The sequence below is a fragment of the Lampris incognitus genome, chromosome 4 (assembly GCF_029633865.1).
Source record: "Lampris incognitus isolate fLamInc1 chromosome 4, fLamInc1.hap2, whole genome shotgun sequence".
NCBI lineage: Eukaryota > Metazoa > Chordata > Actinopteri > Lampriformes > Lampridae > Lampris > Lampris incognitus.
The window spans coordinates 1349196-1360000 of NC_079214.1; the positions used below are offsets into that span (position 1 = coordinate 1349196).

Consider the following 10805-nt stretch of genomic DNA (forward strand, 5'->3'; position numbering starts at 1 on the left):
TGGCCAATCGATCCCTATTTTTAAGTTCAAACACCCACCCTCGTACTGCATGCGTTCGCCAACTGCATCTCTCCGGCCGGCAGTCTGGAGGGAGTCGCCTCACTCCAGGCCGGACCACTGCCCCCCCCCCCCCCCCAGAGACGCGTTCACGTGACGAACACAAGCCGACTCCGCCCCCTCCCAAGACAGCGCTGCTGCCCATTACTGCTGCTTCATCGAGTCCGGCCATAGTCGGAACTGACGACACCGAGGCACGGACCCCGGTCCCCAGTGGGCAACTGCATCCACACCAAGCCGATGCTTAGACCGCTACACCACCAGTCGTTGATTTTTAGGTATTATACTTACACCAAATCTGTGTATTACTAATGTGTTGTTAACCTGACATACTATGCCTCCAGAGTCAATGTGCGGAACGTTTGTTCAGCTCCTGCTCCCCCACGGTCACTTCCGTGGGTCCCCCTCTATAAATCATGCCGCCCGCCGTAATCGCGTGCTTTTTGTGTAATACATGCGAGAGGTGAACTTTGTAGCTTAACCTTCCTGTGCAGCATGCTAGCATGTTCCTGTGTCATTGAACTTGTGTAGGGCTGAAGAGCACACGGCACTATTGACCGGAGGGTTTTGATTTTGATTTTGATTTTAACCTCGTCAGAATTAACGGAGATTGCCTCCAGAGATCTCCTGGTCTGGGCCAGTTCTTCAATTACCACGCACGCGAGACCCCCTCATGTGCCGTCCGATCCGCTGCATCGACGGATCAGCGCTTGCTGGGCCCGGGAAACAGCTGCTGACGGCCGGCTCCTCTCTCCTGCTGACGGCCGGCTCCTCTCTTCCCGCTCTACGGCTTGGGGAACTGCGCCCCCGTGTGGTTGGTCTTGTAAATTGTAAAAGTTTTCCAGCTGACGGACCGCTAATTAGTGTGCGGAGCCACTGTCACACATTGAGATCATATTGTCTGTTATATAACTGTAAGGGTTTTTAGGCTCCGATCCCCCCCCCCTGCTCTGCCGTGCGAGGCTCATATTGTTGAACTGCACATTGCTGTTTATAGTCTGCCTTGAGGTGTTGTTTTTATTTCCATTTTTTTCCATTTTTCTTGGTTCTGCCAAAATTGCTGCTAGTTTGTAATGTCAGAAGAAGATACTTTCGAGGTTTGTAATATGGCTGGTCACAGGCATGATATCACTCTTGAAGTGGGGAGGGTAGAACAAAAGATTGCTCGTAAAGGTAGGTCTGTGTCCCCCAGCGGTCCCAACTACACAGTCCACCAGCCTGTTGTTGTTCCACCAGTAGCCCCCACTGCTAGTTCCACACCAATTACCCAATTAGAACCTAAGCCCACACAAGTCATCTCTGTTGAAGCTTTTGGGGACTTGATTACAGATTTGGCTGGACAGATTGGAGATAACATCTCTGCCAGCCTTAGCACTATGTACCAGCCTAGTATTGTCCAGCCTCAGTCTCCCACGAGTCAGTCATCCAGTCACACTGATTTGTCACAGTTGAAGGTCGTTGTACTGTCTGACACCAAAGCTCTGCCTCACTTCAGGGGTGTCCATGCCAATATGTTCTCTGTTCACGAATGAGAGGACATGATGAAATGTTACCTGGATAGGTTTAAGTGTGACACTCATGCTGAAAAGTTTGACCTGATAATGTCGAGACTAACAGGCAAAGCTAGGGATGTGATGAAGGTGTTGCTCCGCAGCCGCCCTGGGCTGCATGCAACTGAACTGCCCACAGCTGTGTTTGACATACTGAAAAGTCACTTTAGTGAGCTGTCATACTCAAACTTGCCCATGAAAGATTTCTATAGCACAATTCCTCAAGCTGATGAGGCTGCCATGGACTACTGGATTTGCCTTAATAAGTCCATCGATGCTGCTAACGAGTGTCTCCGGAGGCGAGGTAGGTCTGTGGAAGACCCCAGTGCTGAAGTGGTCATGATGTTCATTAATCATTGTCCCGAACCCAGTCTCGCCATGTCATTCCAGCTGAAGGCACCTGAGCAGTGGACCGCAGTTGAGGTTCAGGAGCGTCTGGATAGTCACATGAGAAATATGGGAAAGACGGCAGCTCAGTCCTGACACACAGTGGGTTTGTCAGCTTACAGTCAGAGCCCTGTGACTGATTCCTTTCACTTTTACGAGCCTGGCATGTCTCAAGCTGCCTCGGTGGCATATTGGCAACAGCCCCCATCTACCTCTCTGCCTGCTTCTGCCCTGGCTTGCAGTCAGCCTCGGTCAGACAACATGATGGTGAACCCATGCAGCCCTGCCTACTTGTCCATACCTGCCATTGCCGTCTCAGGTTCAACGCCATCTACCGAGCCTGGTGTTCAACAGGTCGTTACTATGTTTGACAAGGTTCTGTCTCTGTGCAACGCCTCCCTTGAAATCAGTCAAAGGCCAGGTAGCCGTCGCCCAGTCAACCGTCAGCCAGTCCGCCGTCAGGCTGGCCAGCCCCGTAACCAGTAGGTTTCTGAGCCCTTAATATTCAGAGTTTGTGGTTCCAGGGACCACTCAACCTACGCACACTGTAGACTTTATAGATTGTGCCTAAACTCCTTCAGTCCCAGTCATATGAGACACGAGTGCCCGCAGACCTCCCGTTCCCCAGCCATGCCAACCCCTTCTCTCTCCAATGCTGATTTAAACTAGCCCGGCCGTGTTGTGAGAGGGGTAGCATGGGCGGTGCTGGTGACAGCAAGAAGAAGAGGATTTGCAGTCAACCTACGTGAACTGCTGTAGTACACTTTCTGATGACAAAACAGTAATTGTTGTGGGGTCACATTGAGTGGAAGAAGCTAGCGACCTGTTCTATGCTCCAGTGTCCATTAGGGGCCAGTCTTCTTTGAAGGGGATGCTCGATTCAGGGAGCATGCCATGCACGCTCAGTGTAGAGGCAGAGTCCAAGCTTAGAGCCGCTGGTGTTCTCCCTAGTCCTCAGCCTGTGCCCGAATAGGTGTTCCTTGTTGGCTGTGGTGGCCTTGCGACACAACCCAGATGTATCTATGACTTGGACATTGAGATTTATGGATCCAAGCTCATTGTGCCGACTTTCCTTGTTCCAGGGCAGAGGGATGAGCTTATCATTGGAAGCAATGTTATCAGGCCCATAATACAGACGATGAAGTCTGATGAGAAATACTGGGAGCTTATCTTCTCCAACACCTCGGACCTAGAGTGTGAGCAGTTTCTTCAGTTGCTTAGTTGCATCATGCATTGCTGAAATGCCCAACAGAGTTGGCACTGTTAGGCTATGACAGGCTGTCACCCTTGCACCACAGCAGGAGTATCTTGTATGGGGAAAGTTGCCTAGTAGTGCCCCTGTGTCACCTGGGAGCAATATCATTGTGGAGCCCACCTCTTCCCGTTCACCTCCTAAAGACATCATTATTGGACATGTTGTGGCACCCATGTGGGGAGATTGCTGGGTCCCGATGAAGATCCTCAATCCAACGTAAAGACCTGTGACACTGCGCCACAATGCAAGAGTGGCAGATGTATTTGCTTGTGTTGCTGTGGAGGATCTTCTGCTCTTGCAGGGGGTGAGTAGACCACAGGCTGGTCAGACAGCAGACCCTGTCTTCAACTTGGATACCACCTCTGTTCCCTCTCAGCAGCTTAAGGACTGCGGATTGGCAGACATCGACCTTGAAAGCTGCGACGTATCAGATGAATGGAAACGGCAGCTGGCTGGTCTCATGCTCACTTACCGGGATATTTTCTCCAAGGACAAGCTGGACTGTGGGGAAGCAAAGGAGTTTATCCACCGTATTCATCTCACTGATGATCACCCCTTCCGGCTGCCCTATCACCGTGTCCCTCCAGCACACTATCATAAACTGAGAGAGGTGCTGTCTGAGATTGAGTTGAAAGGCATCATCAGTAAGTCAGCCAGTGAATATGCCTCCCTGCTGGTCCTAGTTTGGAAGAAGTCAGGAGACTTAAGGATCTGCCCTGACTCGCTGGCTTAACGCCAAGACCGTCAAGGATGCCCACCCACTGCTCCATCAGGCCCACTGCCTTGCTGCCCTTGGTGGAAACGCGTTTTTCAGCACCATGGACCTCACATCGGGGTTCTACAACATTCCACTCCATGAGTCTGACAGGTGGCACACGGCGTTTACGACACCCTTAGGCCTGTATGAATACAGCAGACTTCCCCAGGGCCTGTGCAGCAGTCCTGCATCCTTTATGCAAATGATGATCAGTGTCTTTGGTGACTTAAACTTCTCCAGTCTCCTATGTTATCTAGACAATCTGCTCGTCTTTGCTCCATCTGAGGAAGAAGCCCTGGAACGTCTGGAGATGGTATTCTCACGTCTCAGAACCAATAACCTGAAGCTGGTGCAGAAGAAGTGTCACTTTCTTCGCAGGTCAGTGAGGTTTCTTGGCCACATGGTGGACAGCAGTGGTGTCTCAGTCGACCAGGAGAAAGTGAAGGTCATCTCAGCTTTCAAGAAGGAGGACCTCATGAAGGATGACGGCTGCACTCCATCTCAACAGAAGGTCAAATCCTTCCTTGGGACGGTGCTGTATTACCAGAATTTCATTCCTGGCTGCTCTTCCATTGCAAAACCACGTTACACACTGACTGCAGGGCAGAAGAGGAGAGCTAAAGGCCCCTTTAATAGGCGAAGAGCTGGTACATTCCAAGAGCTGACTCCTCAGGATTGGAGTCCTGTGTGTGAGAAAGCATTTGAAGATCTGAAAAGCGCACTCCTCAACAGTGTAGTGATGGCACATCCAGACTTTGATAGGCCTTCATCCTCTCCACCGATGCTTCCCTTGATGGTCTGGGTGCTGTCCTGTCCCAGGTGCAAAGTGGCGAGGAGAGAGCAAGACCCATTGCTTTTGCAAACAAAACACTCAGTTGCAGTCAAGCCAACTATCCTGCTCACAGGCTGGAGTTCTTGGCTCTTAAGTGGGCGGTTTGTGATAAGTTCAGCCACTGGCTCAAGGGCCACAGATTCACTGTCTGGTCGGACAACAATCCACTTACATACATCTTAACCAAGCTGAAACCTGATGCCTGTGAGCAGCGTTGGGTCTCTAAACTGGCTCCGTATTCCTTTTGCGATCAAACACATTCCAGGCAGGTTGAATGTGGTAGTGGACGCCCTCAGTAGGGACCCATTTGTGAAGCCTTTGAGAGAGTGACTGCTGTGCGAACCATATTCTGAGCTGCTGGGCCAGGTCTGTGATGTCGATGATGGATGTGTGCAGGACACATTCCGCCTCACCTGCCAGCCACAGTCACTGGGAGGTCCCTCTACCTCTGCTGGCATTGAGGGTTCACTGTCTCAAAATGACGTCTCCTCTCTTCTCTCCTCTTTGGATGAGTGGGACTCTGCTCCTATGCAGCATGCAGCTTCTCTTGCAGACCACCTCACCACCTTGGAACCTCCTGGTCAGCAGTTGTTGCCTTTCTTGTCTCTCGCTGACCTTCAGTCACACCAGCAACAGGACCCAGTCATCTCAAGGGTTGCTCACAATGTTGACAGGAAACGCAGGCCCTCCAGACGTGAACGCTACAATGAGAGTCAGCTAACTCTGAGAGTTCTTAAACAGTGAGATAAACTCGCACTCCTTGACGGCATCCTCTATAGGGTCACAAAGGACCCCTTGACCAAACGGAAAAGGTTTCAGTTTGTTGTGCCCGAGTCCCTGAAGGCAGACGCGTTGTCCAGTGTTCACGACCACACTGGTCATCAAGGTCAGCCTCACACACTTTCACTGGCTCACCAGCGTTTCTTCTGGTATGACATGGAGAAAGATGTCCACAATCATGTCAAGTGCTGCCATAGACGTGATCTCAGCAAAACCCCTGAGCCTTCTGCAAGGGCCCCACTGGAGAGCATTAAGACCTCTGCTCCTCTGGAACTTGTTTGCATTGATTTTTGGTCAGCTGAAGACAATAACAACAAGTCTGTGGATGTTCTTGTGATCACCGATCACTTCACAAAGCTGGCACATGCTTTTCCCCGTCAGGACCAGACTGCCAAGAGGGTAGCCAGAAAGCTGTGGGATAACTTTTTCTGCATTTATGGCTTCCCTCAGCACCTCCATTCTGACTAGCGAGCAAACTTCGAAAGTGAGCTGATCGCAGAGCTCTTACAGTTGTCAGGAGTTGACCTCGCCCTACCACCCTATGGGGAATGGCGGTACAGAGAGGTTTAACCGCACCCTGGGCAACATGCTGAGATCTTTACCCCTCCGTTCCAAGCAGAAATGGCCGCAGATGATCCAAACCATGACCTTTGTATATAATTGCACTGCTCATGAGACCACCGGATTTGCGCCTTTCTAACTGATGTTTGGGAGAGTCCCTAGGTTGCCGGTTGACCTTCTCTTCAAGAATGTACTCCATGATGTGACAGTGTGTGACTATGATGCTTATGTGAAGTCCCTTTTAGAGGACCTGCACTGTGCCATGGCAGTGGCTCAGAAGAACTGCACAGCTGAGCAGAGACATCAGTGTGACCAGTACAACAAATGGGTCAAAGGTCAGCCTCTGTATCTTGGTGACCAGGTGCTGCTGGCAAACAAGGGCATCAGGGGGAAATGTACGCTTTCTGACAAGTGGGTGCCTGTTGTTTTCACTGTGGTGGCCTCAAAAGCTGCCCTGCATATCTACCGGATAAGGGATCAGGAGGGAAATGAACGACTTGTTCACCGGAACCTGCTGTTCCAGGTCAACATTCTGCCCCTGGATGAAGCCTTGGATGGTGATGCTGCTCCTATGTCCATGCCTGCCCCTAGTATGGCGAATGCCCCTCCTACATCTGATTGGCAGAGACTGAGATGTCTGGATTGGACACTGAAGCTGTGACGGTTTACCCCTCCCTTGCTGGTTCCCTCTTGAGTGTTGATGACTGGGATGATGGCCGCACTGCCTCATGGGTCCATGAGCAGTCATCCATTGCTGAGTGCTCTGGTTCGGACTGTTCGCCTCCTCCCTCTGTGACGGTCTCCCCTGTTTCTGATGATCCCGCCACTGCTGTGGATTCCCCAACGGCTGTCCCTACTCCTCTACCACAGCCATCACCTGGGCGTTCCAATCCGACTCGGGCATCAAATGCAGATGGCCAATTTACTTCACGGTTTGGCAGAGTTATTAGGCCAGTGTGCCGTTTAATTGAGTCCATGGCACAACTTGAGTCCATTTTAGGGAATGAACCAAGCCCCCATGCTGTTATTCATGTGTGAGTCAGAGTGGCATGCTAATGCCATGTTTTTGTTTTTGTTTTGTTTTTTCTTTTTAGGGTGTGTTCTTAGGCCACTCTATGTTGTCATGGTACGCTGTTTTTTTTTCTTCCATTTACCCACATTGTTTGGCCTGGGTATGTGTGGTATATAAGGCACCTCATATTGTCTATGGAGTATGAAGTGTTCTTGCTAGGCACCAAGCAGGTCTCTAATTCTCTTATCCTTTAGATAGGAAGGTCATATAGCTGTTTCACTCCACTTTGTTGTGTTTGTGTTTTCTTTATGGCCAGTGTATTTGAAATGTGGATTGCTTTACGACCCAGCATTTTGTGCAATTCTAGGGGGGTGAGTGTAACAGAGTCATTTATTTTTAGGTATTATAATTATACAAAATCTGTGTATTACTAATGTGTTGTTAACCTGACATGCTATGCCTCCAGAGTCAATGTGTGAAACGTTTGTTCAGCTCCTGTTCCCCCACGGTCACTTCTGTGGTTCCCCTCTATAAGTTACGCCGCCCGCCTTAATAGTGTGCTTTTAGTGTAATACATGCGAGAGGTAAGCGACACAGTTTTTTTTCCCTGTAAATTCTTTGTAGCTTAAACTTACTGTGTAGCATGTTAACATATACCCATGTCATTTAATTTGTGTAGGGCTGAAGAGCACATGTCACTATTGACCGGAGGGTTTTGATTTTGATTTTAACTTTGTCAGAATAAATGGAGATTGTCTCCAAAGATATCCTGGTCTGGGTCAGTTCTTCAAACACAATGCACGCAAGACACCACCGGTTACAGGGGCGACCCGCGTTCGCGTCCCAGCGGCTCCCCGAATTCGCTACATTATACAGTCTTTTAATCACAATCTTCATTAGGTGGTTGTTTTCAGCAGTATATTCACTGAAGGCATCCAACGTTTGCTTTGTGGTTTTTTTAGGCTTGGTGGAGTAATAATCAGTGTTTGCTCTTCTCTTCTAGCTCAGCACACACCAAACACACCAAACACACCAAACGCACCGGACACACCAAACACACCGGACACACCGGACACACCAAACACACCGGACACACCAAACACACCAAACACACCAAACACACCAAACACACCAAACACACCGGACACACCAAACACACCAAACACACCAAACACACCGGACACACCAAACACACCGGACACACCAAACACACCAGACACACCGGACACACCGGACACACCAAACACACCGGACACACCAAACACACCGGACACACCAAACACACCAAACACACCAAACACACCGGACACACCAAACACACCAAACACACCAAACACACCGGACACACCAAACACACCAAACACACCGGACACACCAAACACACCGGACACACCAAACACACCGGACACACCGGACACACCGGACACACCGGACACACCGGACACACCAAACACACCAAACACACCGGACACACCGGACACACCAAACACACCGGACACACCGGACACACCAAACACACCGGACACACCGGACACACCAAACACACCAAACACACCGGACACACCAAACACACCAAACACACCGGACACACCGGACACACCAAACACACCAAACACACCGGACACACCAAACACACCAAACACACCGGACACACCAAACACACCAAACACACCGGACACACCGGACACACCAAACACACCGGACACACCGGACACACCAAACACACCGGACACACCGGACACACCAAACACACCAAACACACCGGACACACCGGACACACCGGACACACCAAACACACCGGACACACCAAACACACCAAACACACCGGACACACCGGACACACCGGACACACCAAACACACCGGACACACCAAACACACCGGACACACCGGACACACCGGACACACCGGACACACCGGACACACCAAACACACCGGACACACCAAACACACCAAACACACCAAACACACCGGACACACCGGACACACCAAACACACCGGACACACCGGACACACCGGACACACCAAACACACCAAACACACCGGACACACCAAACACACCGGACACACCGGACACACCGGACACACCAAACACACCAAACACACCAAACACACCAAACACACCAAACACACCGGACACACCGGACACACCAAACACACCAAACACACCGGACACACCGGACACACCAAACACACCAAACACACCGGACACACCAAACACACCAAACACACCAAACACACCGGACACACCAAACACACCAAACACACCGGACACACCAAACACACCGGACACACCGGACACACCAAACACACCAAACACACCAAACACACCAAACACACCAAACACACCGGACACACCAAACACACCAAACACACCAAACACACCGGACACACCAAACACACCAAACACACCGGACACACCAAACACACCAAACACACCAAACACACCAAACACACCAAACACACCGGACACACCAAACACACCAAACACACCGGACACACCAAACACACCAAACACACCGGACACACCAAACACACCAAACACACCAAACACACCAAACACACCGGACACACCAAACACACCGGACACACCGGACACACCGGACACACCGGACACACCAAACACACCGGACACACCAAACACACCAAACACACCGGACACACCGGACACACCAAACACACCGGACACACCAAACACACCAAACACACCAAACACACCGGACACACCAAACACACCAAACACACCAAACACACCGGACACACCGGACACACCAAACACACCAAACACACCAAACACACCGGACACACCAAACACACCGGACACACCGGACACACCAAACACACCGGACACACCAAACACACCGGACACACCAAACACACCGGACACACCGGACACACCAAACACACCAAACACACCAAACACACCAAACACACCAAACACACCGGACACACCGGACACACCGGACACACCAAACACACCAAACACACCAAACACACCGGACACACCGGACACACCGGACACACCGGACACACCGGACACACCAAACACACCGGACACACCGGACACACCAAACACACCAAACACACCAGACACACCAAACACACCAAACACACCAAACACACCAAACACACCAGACACACCGGACACACCAAACACACCAAACACACCGGACACACCAAACACACCAAACACACCAAACACACCGGACACACCAAACACACCGGACACACCGGACACACCGGACACACCAAACACACCGGACACACCAAACACACCGGACACACCGGACACACCAAACACACCAAACACACCGGACACACCAAACACACCGGACACACCAAACACACCAAACACACCAGACACACCGGACACACCAAACACACCAAACACACCAGACACACCAAACACACCAAACACACCGGACACACCGGACACACCAAACACACCGGACACACCGGACACACCAAACACACCGGACACACCAAACACACCGGACACACCGGACACACCAAACACACCGGACACACCGGACACACCGGACACACCGGACACACCGGACACACCAAACACACCGGACACACCAAACACACCAAACACACCAAACACACCGGACAC

At 51.1% G+C, this 10805-nt stretch overlaps 1 protein-coding gene across 1 annotated transcript in view; it reads right to left on the reverse strand.

The window, feature by feature from the left end:
- LOC130111525 (mucin-2-like) overlaps positions 1-10805 on the reverse strand; it is a 168681-nt gene that overhangs the window by 144900 nt on the left and 12976 nt on the right. The gene's annotated exons all lie outside the window — the stretch shown is intronic.